General features: G+C 46.9%; 1 long non-coding RNA gene across 1 annotated transcript; it reads right to left on the reverse strand.

Moving 5' to 3' along the window:
* Window positions 1-584: 584 nt before the first annotated feature.
* LOC143831902 (uncharacterized) lies at window positions 585-13,012 on the reverse strand. The gene is made up of 3 exons (XR_013229007.1): window positions 12,986-13,012; window positions 11,765-11,822; window positions 585-1,870 (listed from the first exon to the last, which is right to left on the reverse strand). It is a non-coding gene; the product is annotated as an uncharacterized LOC143831902 (long non-coding RNA).
* Between the last annotated feature and the right edge of the window lie 10,403 nt (window positions 13,013-23,415).

Genomic DNA, 23,415 nt, shown 5'->3' on the forward strand with positions numbered 1-23,415 from the left:
TCCTCGGCGGCCATCTTCGATTGCGGCCGGGTCTCTCGAAGTTCCATTGTCACCAGGCACGGCAGTCCCTGCCAGCCGCACGCAGGGCGGCTGGCGGGGGCTCCCTGCCCAGCGGTCTGACGCGGCGAGAGTCCGAGGCGTCGAGGCGTCAGGCGGCCGGGCAGGGAGCAACTGCCAGCTGTGCTGCGCGCGGCTCGCAGTTGCTCTGGCAGGGAATCGGAAGGACCAATCGGCAGGCGCTTCACGCCTGCTGATTGGTCCCTCCGATAGTCTGTCCGGAGGAAGGGGCCAATCGGCACCCTTCCTCATCCCGGACACAGCCCGCCTTCCAAGAGCTTACTGTTTTATTTAGTCCGCGGCGCCCACGGCGCCGCAGGCTTGTGTTAAGATAAAAACAAGGAAAGAAACTAGACATCTCCTCTCCCTTTCTAGCCTTCAGATGCTTCCCCTTTTCCTCCAGCAAAGACACTGATTTGATTTCATCAGGTCATTCGCTGACTACTGTAAGAATTTATAAACGCTTAATTTTTTTGTGATGTTCTGCAGAAATCAGAAGCTGATACCAACAGACTATGTCTTCCCAGAGTTTACTTTGGTAACACAAAGAGCAGAAATACAGAACCTCTTGATCAAAGAAGATATTGAACTGTCCACCGTTACCCACATTGGAGCCTGCGGGTTCATTGCCTTTCTCAGTGTTTGGCAGCTATGAAAAGAGGAAAATTTCATACTGTGGGTTTTTTACTAGGACTGAAAATAAATATAGCTGTTCTGGACAATCCAGGCATCTAAGTGAGCGCTGAGTCACAAAAGCTTATTCTGGAATAAGGTGTTAGTCCTTAAGGTGCCAATGGACTCCTGTTTAATTTTGTTTGGCTCTAGCAGCCAGATTGAATACTATTTTGCAGAGCTAGAAAGGGCGCGGAGCAGGGTGGCCCAAATAATCAAGGAGCACCTTCCTTTTGAGGGAAGACTAAAGCATATGGGCCTTTTAAAATTTAAAAAAAACGGAGCCCAGGGTGGGGATGGGGGATGCGAGATTCAGATAAAGGTATGCCTGGAGTGGAAACAGTAGATAGTGTCTACAGTCACTCATTTCAATAATGTGCCAGTGGATTCAGGGTAGACAGCAGTAGCACTTTTCAGATAATGTGGTTGATGTAATAATGACCACTGGCCCTTAGACCAGTGGTCCCCAACCCCCGGTCCGGGGACTGGTCTAGGTCCATGGATCAGTCAGTACCAGTCCTCGGCTCCTCTTCGTCATCCTCCCCGGCTGCTGCCTCGGGGGCTGCCCTGCCACTCTGCCGCCAGCTCACCTTTGGTGCTCTCCAGCAGCTACCATGGCTGGGCTCCCCCTCGGCGTGGCACTGCGCAGCTGATGCTGGCAGCGCCCCCCAGCGGATGGTGGGAAGTCAGGGGCGCCAGCGGGAAAGCAAGTGGAACAGGGGCTCAGGCAGCAGCTGTGACGTCCCTCGGCAAAAGACTACCCCCCCCAGGCCTCAGTAAAATTGTCAAGCGTTGACTGGTCCCCAGTGATAAAAAGGTTGACTTAGATGACTTTTTAAAGAGCATTGGATGAATGTGCATGAGGACGATCTGTTGATGGCTTAACCATGGTACCTAAACAGAACCCTCCAATTCAGCAGCAGAATGACTCTGAAGACCATCTGCTTGGAGCCAAAGAGCAGGGGAGAGCTACTGACTCCTCACTCTGCTTAGATGTTTTCTTCCAATATCTGATGGGCCATGACCGGAAATAGAAGGCTGGCCTAGATGGACCTTTATTCTTCGTCAACATAACCCTCGTTCTGTTCTTATTTCTCTGTGGTAAGGGCCTCTTGATTGGAGCACGGAATCCTGGCTGAGCCTAGGTAAAAGAATGAGTGGGAAATCAGGCAATGGGATAACGAGGCTCTATCAGTCAAACAAACTGTAACACAGGAAGCTGCCTTATCCTACCTCTGACCATATTAAGGCCATATTGTCTACTCTGATTGGCAATGGCTCTCCAGGGGCACAGGTAGATGGCCTTCCCAGAGGTGCCAGGGATTGAGTTTGGGGCCTTTACATGCAAAGTAGATGGTCTGCCCCAAAGGCATCCCTGCCAAAAAAAAAAAAAAGCCATCCAGTCCTGCTGGAGATGCAAGGAGGAAAGGAAGGTTGAGCCCCAGTGTTAATACGACCAGTTATAAGGCATTTTTGCTTATACCAAAATGCATTTAGCTAGCTGAATGTGTATATGCTTTTGCTTTGCTTTGCCTTTGATTACCCCTAGGTCCCTTGACTCTCCCATTAGATCTGTACACATTCCAAATTCTACCTGTGCCTCAATTTTTTTAAATCTCAAAATAGAATCTTGTCCTCTTACTTGGAATATGTTGTTGCTATGTTTCTTTACTGACAAACAGCTTGGCAGCCACTACTGTTAGGAAGGAAATAAAGGTTTAACTTTCCTTAAGAGTTTGTTTCTTTGACTAAAATACAAGATCGAAAACAGTGGGCAGCCACAACATTTCAAATTGATGTGTTTCTAGTGCCAGCCTGGGGGTCTCCCAACTCTTTTTCTTACAGTGGACCAGGGTGACAACCCCCACCCCACCCCCGACCCAAGTTCAAATCCCCACTCATCTATGGAATAGACTGGGTTCTTTTGGACCAGTCACACTATCTCCCAGCCTCACCTCATGGATTTGGGAGGATAAAATCAAGAAGACCACGTGCACTGCCTTGAACTCTGGGGGAGGGGGGGGAGGGTGAGATAAGAAATGTGATAGACTGAAAGAGCTGTCTTGTATGAGCCCCTATTTCAATCAGCCAGGACACTGCCTGCCTGGGGTGTATTGCTGGCCTCTAGAACTTGCCCAGGGCCAATAACTCTATGTAAATAAACGGGATGTATTGCACCATCATTCACTTCCCTTTCCCCTTTCTTCTCTCGCAGTGCAAACGGGGCTCCTGTTTCTCAGGCCAGTTCCTGCTCAGCTTCCTTTTTCTCTTGGAATTCTGCTGGCGAGATCCAGTTCATTTATCCACACTGAAGGACACACACAAAAACAAATGTCTCCTGCCAGCAGTGGGGGAAAGACAATCCCAGCACAGCGAGAATAAATCATCTCTACTGCTTTTGACTGAGGACACCAGGCTCCATTACCCAGGGCGGTGTAAACATGAGGTCAGCCCGCTGCCAAGAAGGAGCGAAAGGGAAGCGAGCAGCCAAAGAACCCTAATCGAAAACACCCATGCCTTTCTATGGAGCCTTCCTTGGAGCAAGTGAGAAGTAAACAGAAACCCAAGGCAAAGGACTGTCTGGGTGGCTTTGCTGGCATCATTTGTCTTTGCAGATACAGTGAGGTTTTGTTGTGGCTTTCCCCTCCCCTTTCGAAGAGTGCAGTTACATAACCTGTTGTGCTGAGAATCTATAGACTCCTGGCAGGGCCCCAGAGCCCCTCCCTGGAGGCCGCAAAGACGGGAACATTCAGCTGCTGTCAACAGCTGGAATTCCTAGAAGTGGTGGTGGGGAGACAAAGGGTCGTGTGAGGTCCAGGGAACAAGGTAGGCAAAAATGGGGGGGGGGAGGCCAATCGTCCTAAGAATGGTGGGTGAGAAGAACAAAGGAATCCCCGTCTGTGCAGTGAAGGGTTTCAAGGCTCACTGCTGCAAACTATTCATCCTGGTCAACCAGAAAAACAACATCATCCATTATTAGTATTCTACTCTAGCTGGTGAAGCAAACCTTTCCATCATTTCCTGCAAGAACCCAGTCGTGGTAGAATGTCACTTTCCTTCGCCTTGACAAGCATCAAGCAGGCAATGCACTTTTCCATGTCAACACTGGTTGACTAGTGCCTGGATTGCAGTATTCAGGAGAGAGCAGGCACATCCTGTTTACAAAGGCCACCAAAAACAGCCCTGACCCTGTGGATTTCCTTAACCTTTATTCAGCAGTGAGGCTAAATTGGGATAGGACTTGCCAAATCAATTGAGGCTGGCAGTGCATGATACAAACTTTATTAGTGGCTTGATGGATTGCAGTAAACAGTGCAGCAATAGGTTACACAACTGCTATTTTCCACTCCCCACACGTATTTGTTTGTTTTGGGAGTTCTGAGCGGCCCCTCTCCGTGACTTACAACAAACACGATAAAATCACACACTCTGTCCTAGCATCCTTTTCCTGTGGGCCTGGATCACACACAGTGGTTGGCAGACACATTGTTAGCCCAGGTTTAATGGAGGGAGGGTGGCCTGGGCAGTGATCCTGGCAAGGGACTGGGTGGGGGGCCTGTTGTGATGGTATACCCCATGCGCCAGAGAGAATTAGAATCATAGAATCATAAATTTCGAAGGGACCTCCTGGGTCATCTAGTCCAACCCCCTGCACTATGCAGGACACTCAGAACCCTATCCCTCATCCACTGTAACCTGCCACCCCCTTGAGCCTTAACAGAATCAGCCTCTCCGTCAGATGGCTATCCAGCCTCTGTTTAACAATTTCCAAAGATGGAGAACCCACCACCTCCTGAGGAAGCCTGTTCTTATGCCATGGCAGAAGATTACTACTGCGTGTAGGGTTGCCTACTCCAGGTGGGGAAATTCCTGGAGATTTTGGGGTGGAGCCTTGGGAGGGGAGGGACCTCAGGAGAATAATGCCATAGAGCAATCATTTTATCCAAAGCAATCATTTTATCCAGATGACTGATCTCTGTTGTTATCTGGGAGCTCTCCAGCCCCTGCCACCCCCACCCCTAGACTGGCAACCCTAACTGCATAGTTTGGTGTACTGGCTAGGAGTGCGGACTTCTAATCTGGCATGCCGGGTTCGATTCTGCACTTCTCCACATGCAGCCAGCTGGGTGACCTTGGGCTCGCCATGGCACTGATAAAACTGTTCTGACCGGGCAGTGATATCAGGGCTCTCTCAGCCCACAGGGTGTCTGCTGTGGGGAGAGGAAAGGGAAGGCAACTGTAAGCTGCTTTGAGACTCCTTCGGGTAGAGAAAAGCGGCATATAAAAACCAACTATTCTTCTTCTTCTTCTTCTTCTTCTTCTTCTTCTTCTTCTTCTTCTTCTTCTTCTTCTTCTTCTTCTTCTTCTTCTTCTTCTTCTTCTTCTTCTTCTTCTTCTTCTTCTTCTTCTTCTTCTTCTTCTTCTTCTTCTTCTTCTTCTTCTTCTTCTTCTTCTTCTTCTTACACAGCCCATGAAGCCTTGCCTCCTGTAGAGACCACCACACACACTGCATGCAGTAAACTTCAGGGGCTACAAAAGTTACAAAAAGCTCTGCCATTCCTGTTGTGTCTCCTACTCCTTTGCTGCCAGGGGTAACCAACCAAGTTCAAAGCAGGACACATGGTTTATTATCAATGATTATGCTACTATTATGATCATAGCCAAGTTGGGGGGTGGGGATGAGAAATCTGGAAAACGAGTAAAGACTTAAATAGCTCCAAAGGGGAGGTGGGGGGGAGGAGTTTAGATAGTGAAGAGACATAGACCCTTACGTGAAAGCTTGTGCAAGCTTACGCAGAAGAAGGCATAGTCATTTCTCTTCATTGGCATTATGGCCTGAACAATTTGTTTTCTACATTCTGTCTCCGGGGAGGTTTTATTTAGGACTGCACTTGAGTAATTTAGTTTCCGCTTATTGGCAGTTCTGATTGGAGACTTTCAATTGTGGTCTTTTGCGTCTTTAGAATAATTGTTGTTTTATTTCCAAGCAAATTTAAGCAGCTTTCCTATGAAATGTTCTCACTGAAAGGTGGTGACTTTAAAGTCTGTTGCCAAAATGTTCTGTGAGATTGAAGTGTTCTCCACTCGCTGTTTAAAAATGTCTTGTATATGACCATTTACTATAGAGCAGCCTCCCCCCCCCCCCCCCGCACACACACACACCGCTTTTCTGGTGCCTTTCAAGTGTTTTTAGGCTGTCGGCAGGGCCAGGTAGGGCTTTTAGTGGAGTATTTTGTATTTAAAAGTAGGAGAGATAATAATGATGAGACCAGACATGGCAGTATCTTAAACCACTCCTGCAGAGCGGAATGAATAAAAGGGTAAGGGCTGTTGGGGAGGAGTTAGGGCGGGCCCTGTCCAGGATAAAAACTTGCCCTGTGAGTGTCCATCCAAGGGCAAGCTGCCAATGGGGAGCCGCGCGAAGCTCCCAATTGGCAGCTTCGCCCAGTCTCACCTGGCCCGCCCGGGAACTCACCGTGCAGATTGAGCTCGCAGCCCGCACGGTGAGTCCTCCGGCCCGGGTCCTCCTCCCCCTTCAGAAAGGAGCAGGGATGCCGCGTCAAAGACATGGCGTCCCTGTTCCTTTCCCGCCACGGCTCCTTTCCCCCCACCATTTCCCACTGCCCCCTTCCACGTTCCCCCTGGCTCACTCCCCCCTCCTCCCCTGCCGCTGTGAGTGGGTGGGCTGCAGGCTTCTCCCGCCGGCAGGCGCACCCTCACCGCGTCGCTGATGCAGTGATGCTGCTCCTGCCGCCGGGAAAAGGACCAGGGACGATGAGGGGTGGGGGGCGCCCCCGCTTTCTCCCGGCCCCAGGAGACCCCCCCTGGCCAGGAGAACGCCCCAGGTCCCACCCAGTCGCCCCACATCCTACACCCCCGGGGAGCCTTCGCCCTGCGAAGGCTTCTTTGGGGAATGGCCCCTAGCACCCATTTTTCTCCTGCCGCTGGGAGAAGGCCCAGGAACGAGCAGCTGTGGGGGTGGGTGGGCTGCTGCCTTCTCCCGGGGGCAGGAGCAGCCTCTCCACATTGCAGACGCGGCGAGGCTGCTCCTGTCCCTGGGAGAAAGCCCAGGAACGATGAGGGGTCGGGGGCGCCTCTGCCTTCTCCCAGCCCCAGGAGACCACCCCCGGCCGGGAGAATGCCCCAGGTCCCGCCTAGTCGCCCCCGCATCCCACACCCCCGGGGAGCCTTCACCCTGCAAAGGCTTCCCTGGGGAATGGCCCCTAGCGCCCATTTTATTCCACAATAAAATGGGCTTTGTTTCTAGTTAAAGTATAATAAAGTATTTTACTAGAACTACCAGGATAGCGGAACTGGGATACAAAACAAGAAAATGTATATCTTCCTATTGCTTATATAGGAGCTGTTAATCTTAGATGTTACATGGTGAGACTTAAGATGGATCTGCGCAAAATAGTTTAGAAACGAAAGGGAGGAAGGGGAATTCCCTTCTATTCCTGCTACAGTTGCTAGCATGAGAACTAGACATGTAGCCAATGGAGTAAGCAATTTACATGCCAATAAACAGATTGCATCACCCACCCTGCCTGTTCACACTAGCAACAAGTGTTAACCCTTTCCTGACAGTCAGTTGCCGACTCTTGCTATAGACAAAGTCTAACACTTTTGCCCAGCAAGGCTTCTGTTTGACTACTGGTCATTTGGTTGGCTGTGCTGGTTGGTTTTAAATGTTGCTTTGGCAGCAGCTGCCACCACAGCACAAGATCTACGCTGTGGTACCGATATTAAGCTGTGGGACATGTCTGTGATCGGATCCACCTCCTGTAGCAGCCATCTTGTTGCTGAACAACCTATGTCAGAATTCCAAATATTCTCAGAGGTTGACCCCAGAAGGCACCATGACCTTAGAAGATGTGTAGGAGAACAAGCCCTTGATGATGCAGCTGATGGTATTTCAATGAGATACCGGATATAGATCCTGATCCTTATGTAGAGCTGCAGCCCTCCTCCCAGACTACGGTGGCCTCATTATATTCAGAATTCCCCCCAACTGAACTGACTTCCCTCTCTCTGCAGCACTGAGATAAAGGTAAAGGTATCCCCTGTGCAATCACCAGGTCATGTCTGACCCTTGGGGTGACGCCCTCTAGCGTTTTCATGGCAGACTCAATACAGGGTGGTTTGCCAGTGCCTTCCCCAGTCATTACCGTTTACCCCTCAGCAAGCTGGGTACTCATTTTACCGACCTCAGAAGGATGGAAGGCCGAGTCAACCTTGAGCCGGCTACTGGGATTGAACTCCCAACCACATGGACAGACAGCGTTTCTGCTGCCTTACCACTCTGCGCCACAAGAGGCTCTTAACACTGAGATATATTAGTCTAAATTAGCGGTCCCCAACCTTTCTCAGGTCAGGGACCGCCTCCGGAGTGAGGGAAGAGCCGACGGCCCAGGTGCTGTGAAAACGTGCACGCCCAATTGCTGCGCATGCGTGTTTTCGCCACCAGGTGGCGCTAACGTGTATGTGCGACAACTGCGCGTGCGCATTTTCGCCACTAGGGGGCGCTAATGCGCATGCGTGTTTGCGTCACCGCCATGCCGGCGGCTGCGCCTGCCTCTTCCCTTCCTTCTTGCTGCCGGCGGGGGAAGGCAGGCCTGGCTGGCCATGGCCCAGTATCGTGGCCTTTACGGCCCGCCACCGGGCCACGGACCGGGGGTTGATGACCCCTGGTCTAAATGATGCTACTTTTTGCTTTCCCTTGCATTGTTATGAGGATGGAATGTCACATTGGTAACTTCTCTATTGGTTCCTCATCAAGTTGAATCTCTACAGCTATAGATGAAATTCAGCGCTTAGTATTGTAGTGAGGTTGGCTGTCTTGATTATTATGAACAGGGCCTCTGTTCCTATTAAATCCGTGAGTTCAGTAAGCCACGGACCCTCAGCTCCAACAACTTTACTAGAACAAGAAAACACTGAACAACTATAACCAGAACCACGGAATTGATATACATTCTCAAGACTCCCACCAAGACATGCCATTGGCTGTTAATGGAGGCCCATGATTGGTCCATAAACACTGTCCTGTGGTGGGCCACAAACCTTGGCCCAGCGAATTCTTAGCAAGGGTTAAGGATCTCAGTTCCTGAGCTCAATGTCTCTTTGGTCCACAGACACCACAGTTACTATGGTTTGCCTGCCTAGCTAGTACAGTTTAACAAAAGAAAGTCTAATATAATAGTCTAGAATCCAGCCTTTGAAATATTCTAATGGCTTGAAATATTGTTCAGTAGACATCTTGGGGCAATTGTGTTAAAAATAAAGTACAACAAAATAAACTGAATAAGCCAAGATTTTGCAGTCTATTTGAAGGGTTCCATAATGATATTCCCTGGGGCCAAAGGGGGTAATTTTAAGTCTCTGTGTTCACAGCTCAGAAGACCTGGTCTCCCACATCAAAACATTTTGCTGCAGGGGTATAAATTATGCTGTAGCGTAAGAGAGGTAATTGGAGGGCACTGGAGAAGGGCTGTGTAAACATAGGGTAACAGAGACTGTATTTTTACCCTTCAAATAATATATGAAATTTATTTTTAAAGTGTCTGAGTAAAGAGATTTTAGGAGTCTTAGAAGGAACCTGACTTGCAGTTTTCTAACCTTTGGCATTAAATATACCCCCACAAATCAAAACCACTAGCAGCCGGTTCTGTGTCTGGGTCATGCAGCTTTTAATCTTTCTTTCTCGTTCCTTCTCCACCTCTGAATATGCCAGTACTAAAAAGCACACTTGACAGGTAATGCAAAGAATCCTCGGTTTTGCATTGCATTTAGGCCTCACTTTTGTGATCCCTGTTGCTTATTTTTATGCCCCATCACTCAAAAGCAGCAAAATAAATCAATAGGGAAAATAAAATAATAAAACCAATTAATAATACCACACTATTTATGCTTAGTTTAAGTATACAGAGCCTTATGGCATCAGTTCCAAATCTCTAGACCAGTGGTTCTCAATATTCTTAATGCCGCAACCCATGTGGTGTTGTGGTGACCCCCAACCATAAAATTATGCAAGTGTTCTTTCACCGAAATTAAACCAAAACTGACCAGTTGTGTGAAGATCCATTGTACATGATTGTATATAAAAAATTTTTTCCAGGGTTTCTCGGTTCAGTTCTGTTTCTTGTCCCACCATGCCGATCTCGCTCTTTTCCGCTGCTCTAGACACACGAAGAGGGGCCACATGGCGCAGAGTGGTAAGGCAGCTGTCTGAAAGCTTTGCCCATGAGGCTGGGAGTTCAATCCCAGCAGCCGGCTCAAGGTTGACTCCGCCTTCCATCCTTCTGAGGTCGGTAAAATGAGTACCCAGCTTGCTGGGGGGTAAACGGTAATGACTGGGGAAGGCACTGGCAAACCACCCCGTATTGAGTCTGCCATGAAAACGCTGGAGGGCATCACCCCAAGGGTCAGACATGACTCGGTGCTTGCACAGGGGATACCTTTACTTTTACCTTTAGACACACGAATGCTCTATCTCAATCTACCGTGCAAGGCTGTTGTGTAGACAGCGCCTCCCTCCCCAGGCCAAGCTGCTTGCCCTGCCGCAAGCCCTGTGAAAGGGTCGTTCAACCCCCAACGGGGTCCCGACCCTCAGGTTGACAACCACTGCCCTAGACGGTCCCTCTCATTGGCTTCATGTAGATGTTAACCAGCATTGGTGATAAAACTATGAAAAAGTATATTCAGCTGAGGTGGGCTGGGGATTGCCATCACCAGTAATGAACCACTGACGGCATGGTGATTGAAACTAAAGAACCAGACCTTCCTGCTATCCATTCAAGCCAAGTGAATCAAATTATGTGAGCTGCCATATAAAATATTGCTCATAAACCCAAAGTTACAAACAGCGAAATATTTCCTTTTCTTCCCCAGCTTCTAAACAAAAGCCACAAAATCTGTTTTAGTTACACAACTAGACCAGAAGGCCATCTAAAATGGAAGGAACTGTCATTCAGCTATGCCTGCAAGTGCTATTATGCTACATGTTTAATTATTTTCCTAGAAATTGAAGATTTAGGACCAGCAGTGCCATTCTAGGCAGAGATGCATTCTTCTAAATTCATTGAAGTCAGTGGGCCACTTAGACTGTAACACTGTTTAGGATTAGCCTAAATTGTCCCTCTTTTAAAATGATTTCTTCAGGAGCTGGCAAATGATCTTCTTGAGAGCCAGTTTATTGCTGTGGTTAAGAGTGGCAACCTCTAATCTGGAGAACTGGGGTTGATGCCCCACTCCTCCACAGGCAGGCAGCTGGGTGACCTTGGGCCAGTCAGTCCTCTCAGAGCTCTCAGCCTCACCTACCTCACCGGATGTTTGTTGTAGGGAGAGGAAGGGTAGGCATTTGACAGCTGCTTTGGAACTCTTTTGGGTAGTAAAAGGCAGGGTACAAAACCCCTAGCTCTTCTTCTTGCTTCAACAAATGAGGGACTCCTCTCTCTTGGTGAGTTGTTTCGCTCTTTCAGTTAGCAAACCTCTAAACTCAGCTCAATTGGCTTATTTTTACCAAGATAGGCATGAATACTATAATCCAGTCATACTGTAGATATCCTCAGGGAAATTGAGGCTGAAAATATTCAAGTACTTTTTATTATTACAATTGTATCAACCACTGAGAGGCTAGAGGCTAACAGACAAATTACTTGACACGAGAGAACAAAGGTCCTTCTCATGTTTTGAAGAACCAAATGTTAGGGCTGAACCTGGAAGGGCAGTCTTCAATGTTTTCCTCAGCGTGGCAATCTCTTGGAAGCCTTGAATAACACCTCTCTCTCTCTCTCTCTCTCTCTCTCTCTCTCTCTCAATTCCCTATCTGTAAAAAGGGAGTGGAATTGATGGGGAGCTGTTGTGCCAGAAACAGCAATGAAATGACATAATGGTATTTGCATCTATATGCCAAAAAGAATTTAACAAGCTCCAGATGACAACAAATAAAATATCCTGCCAAGATTAGGCCAATTATTGTCTCAGAACATCAGGAACAGGCACTCTGGACTAGTAGGCAAGAGAAACAATATACCCTTCGAAGTAGGAGAGGTTCTTCAGGCCACCATTAAGATTTTGCACATACAGCTGGGCTGAAACGTGTAGCAAAAGACAAACAAACAAACAAACCTAAGTCAATTTTTGTGACAGCTCCTCCATGTCTTTTCCCCTTATAGGAATTACAGTGGGGGATTGATCCTATATTTCTTCTTACCACAGAATTAGAGGATTTTACCCAACTTATTCTATTGAATTAACATTAAAATCAACAATGCATTTTAAAACACTAATAAAACCGTTATCAGCACCAGTGGTTGTCACTGAGACTGGAATGATTTCCAGTTAACATCATTAACATCATTTAACCATTTCTGATTTTCAAATGGGTAGCTGTGTTGGTCTGAAATAGCACAATAGAATCAGAGTCCAGTTTACTAATGTAACAGAATTAACTTTTGCTATATATTCCCACGGTCATGTAAGGAGCTCTTAGTCTGAGGAAGAGTGCTTGCACTTGAAAGCTCACGCCCTGAATAAATCTTTGTTGGTCTTAAAGGTGCTACTGGACTCTGATTCATTTCTGATTTTGTTTAGGCAGGGGAGTGAGGGAAGCAGGGGTGGAGAATGGGAGAGAGGCCAAGTATTTAAATGGTATAAATTCTTGGCTGACCTCAACCATAGGCCCGGCTGAAGAGCTCCATCTTGCAGGCCCTGCAGAACTTGGCACATTCATTCAGAGCCCTGATCTCCCCAAGGAGCTAGTTCCACCAGCAGGATCAGGGCCAAGAACACCCTGGCTCTGGTTGAGGCCAGATGTATTTCTTTGGGGACAGGGTCCTAAAATGGTTAGAATTATTAGATCACACTCTAGCTAAGATGATCCTTCATCAAAATATTCTAAGAATGACCGGATTCTGCAGCCTCCACATGCTTTCACATACATGAACATTTAGCATGATTTATTTTACTATTGTTAGTTACGTAGAAGGACAAAGAGCTTTCCTTGAAGCTCTACCCCTGCACCATTCTGTTTTTGGAGATTATATGAGGCATTGTGCACTTTCACAGCCTTAAAGGCAAGAAACATGACCTTTTACAAATGAAATTCTATGACAGTCTGCACATGAAACGGCTTGAGAGAGCAGAGCTTAAAACCAAGAGATATGCCTTACTTGATTTATGATAACTGCTAAATGGAACATAGATATTGGACTGGCAACCACTGAAGAAGAGTCAGAAAATGGGAATAACTTACCTGGGACCACGTTCCGGTTGCTGAGAAGTTGATTGATTAATGTATTTAATCCAGGTGGAACGAGGGATTTATAACTTTGGCCTTCTGATTTCAACTTTGGACTAACTACTGATACTGTGAAATCAAGGGTGCATTTTTGCCCCCACACCAGGACATAGTTACAGTGATATTCCAAAATGATTCATTGGTACTTTAATGCTCAGAAAGGTTTTGTGCTGCCTGAAGTCAGTGCAATTGAAACCTGTAACCTGTTTACTTTAGGGCTTACGCATTGTTTACCTTAGGGCTTACGCATTTCCGCTTGCTCACACCTCACTAGCAAAACAACCCTTTGTGGCAATAAAAGTGATTTAATTGCTCAGCTTAGGGATGACCCCAGCACAATATAACAAGCCTTTGGGGATACCGGAGAGCCATAAACGGTAGTTCATTAATGCAGGAAGTGCTGTGCAGATAAGCATGCCTCGGATCAACAGTGCCAGGGTCTGCCTCTTCATAGTAGCATGAGTAAAAGTGACCTACATGAACTGTATGTTGATCTAAATGGGTAGCCGTGTTGGTTTGAAGTAGCACAACAAAAGAGTCCAGTAGCACCTGTAAGACCAACAAAGCTTTATTCATGGCGTGAGCTTTCGAGTACAAGCACTCTTCCTCAGACTAGGGCAGAGTCTGCACTTACTTTGTTTATTCCATTGTCAATCCTGTTGAATTCAGATCACTTTGAACTCGAATCTTCCTCCCCCCCCCTTCCCCATTGAAACAGGAAAGTGTTCTGCACATGGTTAGGGAGGCTCAGAAGGTGGTGGTGGGGGGGAGCCAAGCCTCTTTCTTTCTTTTCTTGAAGGGGGGGGAGAGGAGCCAGGCAGGGAGCCTCTTTCTTTTCTTGGAGGGGAGGGGGAGAGGATCGCTTTGAACTCAGGTCTTCCTCTTCCCCCCCCCTCCCCATTGAAACAGGAAAGTCTTCTGCACGTGGTTAGGGTAGTTCAGAAGGGGGTGGGGAGCCAAGCCTCTTTCTTTCTTTTCTTGAAGGGTGGGGGGAGAGGAGCCAAGCAGGGAGCCTCTTTCTTTTCTTGGAGGGGGGGGGAGATGATCAAAAAAGGCAGAGAAGGGAGAAAAAATCCAGGACCAACAGAAGTTGAGAGAAATTAGGGGCTTCTCCTTTAAGGCAAGTTTGTCACATGACCACCTGTGGCCAATCACAGGTCCTCTACCACGGATGAGAGCCCAGATTCAAAACAGCCTTTAAATATTGAGCATTAAAAGCACTCTAAGATATCACACAATAAGGGTAGGGTCACTCCGGATCAATCCTTCTTGCTGCAGAAGGAAAATTAAAATCACCCCAAATCCAAACGGAAATTGCATTCTGTATAGAGGGCAGGGACTGAATCGATCTGGGGTTGGAATAAAAGCTCCATGCAGTTTACACCTAGATCTGTAAAAGGCATGTGGATGTATCTGGCAGCTGGGAGCAGCATAAGCTTTACTTGTATCAGTGACAGGCCCGCTTCTTTCCAACGCTTTGAATTCATGTTAGAGATCCTTGATCAAATCTAATAAATCAATAGGCTTCATTTTGAGTCTCTGCTAGCCCAATGACTTTGCAAAGAGCGATGGCCTTCTAAGTTCCTGCAGAGTTGCTTCAGAGGTTGGCAGGAGCTGCCACCACTGTCGCCATGAGCCTGCAGCTCCCACACCGGTTGAGGAAGGCACAAGCTGGTAGACTTCATCCCATCCAAGGTGGGTGGGAGCCACAGTAAACTTTCTGTCCCTTCTTTCCTCTCCCCCCACCCCATCTGGGGAAAGTGGTGGGCCATGGGGGCACGGACTTTTTTGACCTCCCAGTCTGCCCCCCTTTCCTCTGGATATCTGACATTGCTTTACTTGTTCAGGTTCACAGATGCAGATTTTGTGTAGAAAGAGGATGTAATACAGCTTTTCATAGACATTTCATGGGTCTCTTCCATGCAGCAGCCATAGGATCATATATTTGAATTTCCTCATCTATTCCATAGAACTTCCTACCAATGGAAATCTAGTGTGTTAGAAATGAGGGTTCACCCTTTTTTCTCCCTGAGGTGCTAATGTACCACACACTGTTTTCTTTACATGGTACAACATTCAAACAAGGGCAGAGTCTGCACTTACTTTGTTTATTCCATTGTCAATCCTGTTGAATTCAGATCGCTTTGAACTCGGGTCTTCCTCTTCCCCCCCCTCCCCAGTGAAACAGGAAAGTCTTCTGCACGTGGCTAGGGAGGCTCAGAAGAGGGGGGGGGCAAATGGAGACTCTTTCTTTGTTTTCTTGAAGGGGGGAGAGGATCCAAGAAGTCAGAGGAGGGAGGAAAAAAATCCTTTCTTTTCTTGAGGGGGGGGGGGAATGAAGAAGGCACAAAAAAAAATCCAAGGCCAACAGAAGTTGAGAGAACTTAGGGGCTTCTCCTTTAAGGCAGGCTTGTCACATGACCACCTGTAGCCAATCATGGGTCCTCTACCACAGAGGAGAGCCCAGATTCAAAACAATGTGATTTTCTGACTATATTCAGGATTAAAAGGAGTCTGAGATATTGCACAATAAAGGTAGGGTCACTCCGGATCAATCCTTCTTGCTGCAGAAGGAAAATTAAAATCACCCCAAATCCAAACGGAAATTGCATTCTGTGTAGAGGGCAGGGACTGAATCGACCTGGGGTTGGAATAAAAGCTCCGTGCAGTTTACACCAAGGTCAATTCCCAGTTATAGAGTAATTCCAAGTTCATGCCAGGCAAATGCAGATTCTGCTGCTAAACACATTGATGTTGTACATTGCCTTGAGCCCGCTTATGGGATAGAGTGGTCTAAAAGTTAAAATACTAATTAATTAATTGGCAGAAAATGTCCCTATGGGAGCAACAGATCTATCTCCAAGCACATTGAAGATGGTATCTCCCACCTAACAGTGGGATTTAATTGTTTCCCCATTTCTAGTGCAGCTACAGTTAAAGGAAAGCAGCAGTGGGGCTTCCACATGGCCGCTTTCCCCACAGTTTCCCTGTCCCCATCCCAGAAGTGGCCACCCCCATTTCCTGGGCCCCCTGGACTTCTGCAATTAAAAAAATAGCACTCAGATACTGTTGTAACAATATACTATTGTAATAACAGATGCAGCAGTTTTTCTGATTTCCCAGCTTTCCCTTTAATAATAAAGCAAGCCCCTTGCTTTTTTCTTTATATCTCATCCAGGGAAGGAACTAAAGACTAACTTTAAAAAAAGAAAGAAAGCTCAGATTCAGAAAATTTGCTAGGCCCATTGTTATAACATTAGGCTGATCTTGCACTGAGTAGACAGTTGGACTAGATGGCTTATATGGCCCCTTACATCTCTATGATTGTACATCATAGCATAGCAATATCATAATATTCTAGTGCCAATTTTTTAATAAAACGAAAAGGGACCCAGTGGTGGAGAAAGAAATGGTTGCTGTGGGGACAGGCTCAGGAAAAATGGTTGCTGTTTTGCCCACTCATGCTACAGTCATCCATGTTTTACTGTGACCTTACTGTGTACTGTAGGCTAGAGAAAGATTGGAGAAAAGCCAGGGAAACCCATGGAAGTACACCATGATCCTGTGAGGGAGGAAGGAGAAAACTCACTTCCCTAAAGCACTGGACTCAGGGCAGATGATCCTTCCCTCTCTTTCCCTCTTGTACCTTAAAGAAAAGGGAAATTAACATTTTATGTGCCCACGGGGGAAAGGCTTGTACATTTCTGCTGCTGCCAAGGGGCAGATTCATTAATTCGTTCATTCGTTTGTTCATTTTTGGGCTTGTATCCTGCTCTTGAGAGACTTCTGGTGGCTTACAATTCTAAAAGCTCATAGACCCGTAAAACCCCTATAAAGCCCCTGACAAACCCCACAAGATTGGCAGTCACATACCGCCTACCTCTGGAGCAAAAAAGGGAGTGGGGGGGGGGGCAGGGAGAGTTCCTAACAAGCCAGCAGCTGGTGCTGATGCTGTCAGCAGCTGGAGCAGTTCTTGCCTCATACCACAGTCAGCTTAGACTCAAGAGAGTGGACCTCTGTCCTATGTTTTCCCCTCCCATTCTCACTCATCCCTGTTTTCAAATACTCCTCAGAACTTTCTCAAGCCATCTAATCATCTGTTGTGCCAATGTTCTTAATACAGGGTAGGATGTACCTTTCACTTTAAGAGGAATATTAATTCTGCCTCAAGGACAGCTGAATTCTGTGATGTATATTGTTCAGTTGCATATGTTTGAATGTTTTGTATTATCTGACTTTTACTTTTGCTAATTCCATGTGGACTATGCAGATTTATTTGAATTCTTACTGAGCTCATCCCAAAATGACACTGTTTCAAGCCTATTTATACAAAGCCAGAAACAGCTTTTTAACAAATAAAGGTCAACATTCTTTGGGGACTGAATTTGTCCAGTAACTGTAGACTCTCTTCTGTTCTTCTACAGAATCATGGCATGCACACAGGCCTATCTATTTATGCAGGTATTGCTTGACCAGAATCTCCTCATTCACATCCTCTGTCTACCTGGGTATGTCCTAAGCCATTCAATTACTTCCTCTACTGTCCTGTACAAGTTTGATGCAACAGTACTAAGCTCAATAACTTAGGGCCATTTCCCACGGCTTAAAAATAGCACAATGGTTGCTAATTGAAAACGCTACTAATTTGGCATTACCCACGACGTCGTAGACAATCTGCAACACTCCTGAAACCGATCAGCAATAAGCGCTTCGTTTTAGCGCTTTCAGGGGAATCCAGAAAAGTGGATTCACCCTCCGGATAGCGATACACTCCTGCAACCAATCTGCAACACTAGCGCTAAAGACCTGTGCGTTACCATTGTAGCTGGTTCTTCAAAGCCCCTCCCCCTGGCTCGCTTCTCCAAACTTCCGGCGAAGCGATCGCCATTTTTTTTTCTCGGAGCGAGCGGGGATAAACGCACCGGCGAGCCTCTTTCTGTTTAGAGGCTTCCCTGGCTTCATTCCTTCACCTTTAGTCACTAAGCACAAACCACTTAAAAGCCCGTTTGCTGGAATAAAGTCCCTTTATTTTTTACACATAAATTCAGCCGAAAATCGAGCCCGTGAGAAGGGGGGGGGGGGATTTTTTTTTATCACTCGAGCCAGCGTGCAAACGATCATACACTCAAACAACAGCTCACATTAGGCTGCTGGATGGGTCTCTCCGTAGCAAAGAATCTACACAGATTCGTTGCTATGGGTCTGTTTTTTTTTTAAAAAACCTTTCTTAAAGGGAAAGGGGCTGTTTGGGAGCATGCTAACGGCTGCCCATTGGCTGCTTGACGGCCAGGGGCGGGACGAGCTTGGCAATAGCGCTTCCTTTCTAGCGATTTCTGCCGAGACCGGAAGCCTGTGGGAAACGCTAAAAAACGCAACTGATTCCACTACAAAGCCAGGTGTGCAAAACGACGAATTCCACTATTTTAAATGGCGATTTTTCTTTCCGCAAACAATTTGCAACAAAGATCCCCGTGCGAAAAGGCCCTTATATATCGGCTATTATTTATTTATTTACATTGCCTGTAGTCTGTTTTTCTCGCTCTGACTTTAGGTGCATGATCATTACATGAATCCTTCTTTTCTTAAGGAAAGGCCTTTGTTTTTAGAAATCCACCTTTCTGCAGCATCTTTTCTCTCTTAAATGGTCATCTCAGATGCTAGCATTTCATCCTGAAATCTCAAGTCCTTTTATTACCATGTCAGAGATTTTTTAAAAAAATGCTTATGCAAATATTGTTCAGCTGATGAGGTACTCAGGACACAGAAAGGAAAAATGACTTGCTCAAAACTATTTGAAGCAATGATTTAGACACACCATACACTGATGTGCTTCCATAAATTTTGGTGGCATTACTGCAGTGTGACAAGTCATGGAATAAGGAACACTCTTTTTGTGAGATATAACAATTGTGGCCCAGATCTTGACATATTGTTTCTGCCATTATCATTTTCATGTTCACTTATGTTTTAAGTGGCTGTGACAGAGATCAGTATGGACCCCAGCATGTGAGCTTGTGGCCTTCCTGAAGTGAACTAAGAATGTCTGATCCAGTGGTGTGATAAGGCTGATGTGATCACAACCAGCTTAAAGGAAAGATACTAGCCACGTGGTGAGTCCAACTGATGGATTCCCTCAGAGATTATTCTTGTGCTTGTGCAGCAGACAGACCTGTAGCACGTGGCTGGGCCTCTAGGCTTTGTTTATATGTAGTGCTTCAGGTCATATACTTTTAGAAGTCAGAGGCTGTTCTCCTGCTTCCCAAACTGTCCGGGACACAAAATTGACAGAGGCAGATTACAGCAAGGCCATTACATAAAACGGATTACTATCTCCTTCAAGGAAGTTGGCTTCAGACAGATAGTTATTATTAGTCCTGATCCCTGATTTGTTATGCTCCTTTGTCCTTTCGGTGTTGTGCCGAAGAACCAGCAGGAATGTTGTCAGGGTCACAGGGTGTCAATGTGAACAGAATTGCATGCACACGCACACACACCTGTCCTCCCAAAAACCTCAGCTCGTTATACATCATGGCATCAGTTTAGCGTCACTCACCTGGACACTCACTTCTCATTTGAGATAGTTTAGAACAAAAGCCAGGCAGTTTACAGGGCCAAGTGACATGGTTATTGTGTTATGGAATCAGCATAAAATAGTCAAAGAAACTCCTACATTTAGTCAGGGCAATGGTTCTCAACCCGGGGGTCAGGACCCCTTTGGGGGTTGAACAGCCTTTTCACAGAGGTTGTGGCAGAGTGAGCAGCTTGGCTGGGGGGGGGGCACCGCTCCTCCTGCAGGTGTTTACGCTCCAGCAGGCGTCACCTGCTCCAGCAGTGCCTCCAGCACGGTGCAGTCTCTCACCAGGTGCTGCCGGTGGCAGCACAGCTCAGTGGCCTCAGGCTCCTTGGGGGGTAGATCGAGATAGAGCGTTCATCTGTCTTGAGTAGCAGTAAGAGCAAGATCAGCATGGTGGGACAAGAGGCAGAACTGAACTGAGAAACCCCGGAAAAAACCCCAGTTTATATACAATCACGAACAATGGATCTCCATGACATTGGTTAGTTTCGGTTTAACTGTGTTCTTTCAGTTTCTGTGAAAGATCACTTGCATAATGTTATGGTTGGGGGTCACCACAATATGAGGAACTGTATTTAAAGAGTTGCAGGGCCAAGTGATATGGGAACATTGAGAACATTAAGAACCACTGAGTTACGGATTATTTATTCATAAAAGCCAAAAACCAGGGTAAATGTTTGTTGCAATCCCCAAAAACATTCCTAGAGTTCCATTTGTTGGGGAGAGCTCTGGGGACTTCTGATGTCCTTGTACTGTTTGTTTTATTTACCAATATAAAAGCAGAGTGTGGGGGCACTCCCAGAAGGAATAGGGTTGCAAGCTCTAGGTGAGGAAATTCCTACAGATTTGAGGTGGAGCCTGGGGAGGGCAGGGTATTATCATTATCATTGTCATTGTCATTATTATAAGATTTATTTCCTGTCACTCCCTAAGCAGGCTTGTGGCGGGTAATGTCATAGAGAAGTGGTCCCCAACCTTTTTCGGGCCAGGGACCGGGGCTGAGGCAGGCCCGGGGACCAGGGGGAAGACGCGGGCACCAGTGGTGGGAACAAACACACAGGTGCAGCAGCTCTGCACTTGCATGTTTGCGCCCGCTGGTGCCCACACCTCCAGCCCCCCCCCCCGTAGCGCATCATTTGCTGCATCGGGGCCTGGGAGCGATTGGCTGCTGAAGCGGACGATCGCTCCCAGCGCAGTGAGCACCATGCCGCAGGGAGGGGGGGTGTGCCGGCTTCACGACCCGGCACCAGGTCGCGGCCTGGGGGTTAGGGAAAAGTGCCGTAGAGTCCACCCTCCAAACAGCCATTTTCTCAATGGGAGCTGATCTCTGAAGTCTGGAGATCCACTGTAATTCTAGGGGACCTCTGGGTCCTAACTTCTGGCAACTCTGATCGGCTGCCCTTCTTTGGATCTTCAGACGGAAGGAGAACAATCCTACAGCCCTTGATGCTTATGCCAACCCACAGCAAAGTCTTTCTGCTTCTCTCTCTGCCTCTCCCAGCACTTTCTTTACACACGTGCACATATCTGCTCCTCTACCCACCATAATCCGACTTACGCAGGAAGCTCATCTCTTCCAGGCCTCTTAGGGGGTGTGGTCAAAGGCATCTTCTGACACCCACGAATGATATCTATCATCACTAAGAAGCTTTATCATTCCTTACTGATCCTCTGGGGAGCTGAGGCCAAGCATTTAGGGATTTGCAAATGGTACTAACTAAGCTCATTACAGTATCTTGCAGAATCACGCCACTACAAAACTGCTGTAAAACTGCCATAAAGCACATCACTGAAACTAAAGCGGTAGGGGTGGGAAAGAGCAAGAATCCAGCAGCAGCTTAAAGACTAACAAAACTTGTGGCATGGTGGGAGGCTTTGTGAGTCACTGCTCACTTCTTCAGCTATCTCACGAAGTTCACACCCTGGCAGACGGTTGCTCTTTCCTGCTGCTACAGACTGACTAACATGGCTACCCTTCTTGAACTATTGTAGTGGGGAGTATTGTGGGGAACTCTGTAGGTTGTAGGGGAAATTGTTTTAAAAACAGGGCAGTGTCGCCCTGTTCAGGAAGTAGCCAGTGAGGATATCTCCAGACAGGCAAATTTGAAAACATTTGACCCTTGCGCTTCATTCTGGATTTTCTTTGAAACATACAATTTATACCTACTGCAGCGATGAGATTGGGGATAGGGAACGAGAGAGACAAGAGTCTTTAGGAGCAATATAAATTATCTCCCTGCACAATGCACACTCTAAGCCTCACAGGGCAGCTTTCGTTTACTGTGACCCTTGTGGGCAGTGAAATATGACTCTCTTCCCCAGACTTTATCTCTACATCACATTCCATTCAGCCCAGAGTCACTGTAGGCGTCTGAGCAAGTACAAGAGAACTAAATACTTTGTTTGTGGAGTCAACCTTCAAGCTCTTGGAGTAAACTGAAGCGGTAAATATCTTGAGCTCAATTTGAGCAAGGTGAATATGTAGTGCAGGCATGTCCTCACTCTCTTTCCTGCAGCCTCCGCAGGGAGTCACGCTAGCCCAGCATCCTTTTCCGAGCACCAAACAGGATGCAGCTGCTTTTGCGTGGGTGTGGTGCATATAAGCAGGTAGCCCATTTTCTTCATCTGCCTTGTGACTATTGGTAGACATGCCCACAGAGCAAGTGTATGAATGGTTAAAATGTGAGGCAAAAGCTTAAACCCATTAGGGATGCCAGAGGACCAAGAAAGTTCATGGGCCAGGAAAGGACTGAAAACATCCAGAGACATCCGTCAAAGGAGAAATGGTTCTTATTCCATCTTCCTTGCACTTGTAGTTCCTCCTCCCATGTCGATACTTAATTAGGCCTCTTCTTAATCACTCTAAATTCTAAAACTCCCTCTCCACCAAGAAACTGACTCCATGGGAAGTTACAGGCCTTTCAGCACCGTGAGAAGATTAATAGACAATGGTGGTTGGTTGAGACCTTGTCCCTTAAAATAGATGGCGAACATGGTATGCTCCTCTGGGTGGCACTCACTTGTAAACTATGCCTCTCTGAAGGTACCTTCTGATGAGCAAGTCTATGGGACACTCATGCTTGTTTACTCTGACTGACAGTAGCTCACCTGGATTTCAGGAACTGAAAGCTTTCCCCCAATTCCAGCTACCTGAGATCCATTAACTGGAGATGCCAAGGAATGAATCACTAGAGGTCTTCTAGTGCTTTTTTTGTTTTTAAAAAAATAATGCATCTTCCTCACATGATCATGCTTCTTTTTCACACAATAACCGCACTCTTTGTAGCACGCACACGCACACCAGTCATCTGCCTCCAGGTCCAGTTTTACTAGGCACATAGTTAAAAGGTGTGTGTGGAGTAGGGACACCGGTCTCCAAGGACTAGTCACTGTCTGGGGATCCCCTGGAATGATAGCTCATCCCCAGACGAAAGAGCTCAGTTCCCCTAAAGAAAATGGCTGCTGTGGAGGGTAGATTCCATAGCCTTATAATCCACTGAGGTCCCTCCCTGCCCCAAATCACATGCACTCCTGGCTCCACCCACTAAAGTCTTTCCCAACCCAAAGCTGGTAACCCTACTGAAGGGGGATTTGAACTGGGACTGTTATCTGAAAAAGGAAATTTTTCCTCTCAAAAGCTTATACCCTAGACACCTTGCTGGTCTTCATCGTGTTGCTGGACTCAAATCTTGATGCCAGTAGAATTTTTCTTTCCAGTTTAGCCCCATTGGTGTTACTACCATGTGACACCAGGAATATCACTCAATGGTATAAATAGGGCAATGATCTAATGGCACCGGTTTTCTTTTCT

Source organism: Paroedura picta, chromosome 3 (assembly GCF_049243985.1).
Source record: "Paroedura picta isolate Pp20150507F chromosome 3, Ppicta_v3.0, whole genome shotgun sequence".
Taxonomy (NCBI): Eukaryota; Metazoa; Chordata; class Lepidosauria; order Squamata; family Gekkonidae; genus Paroedura; species Paroedura picta.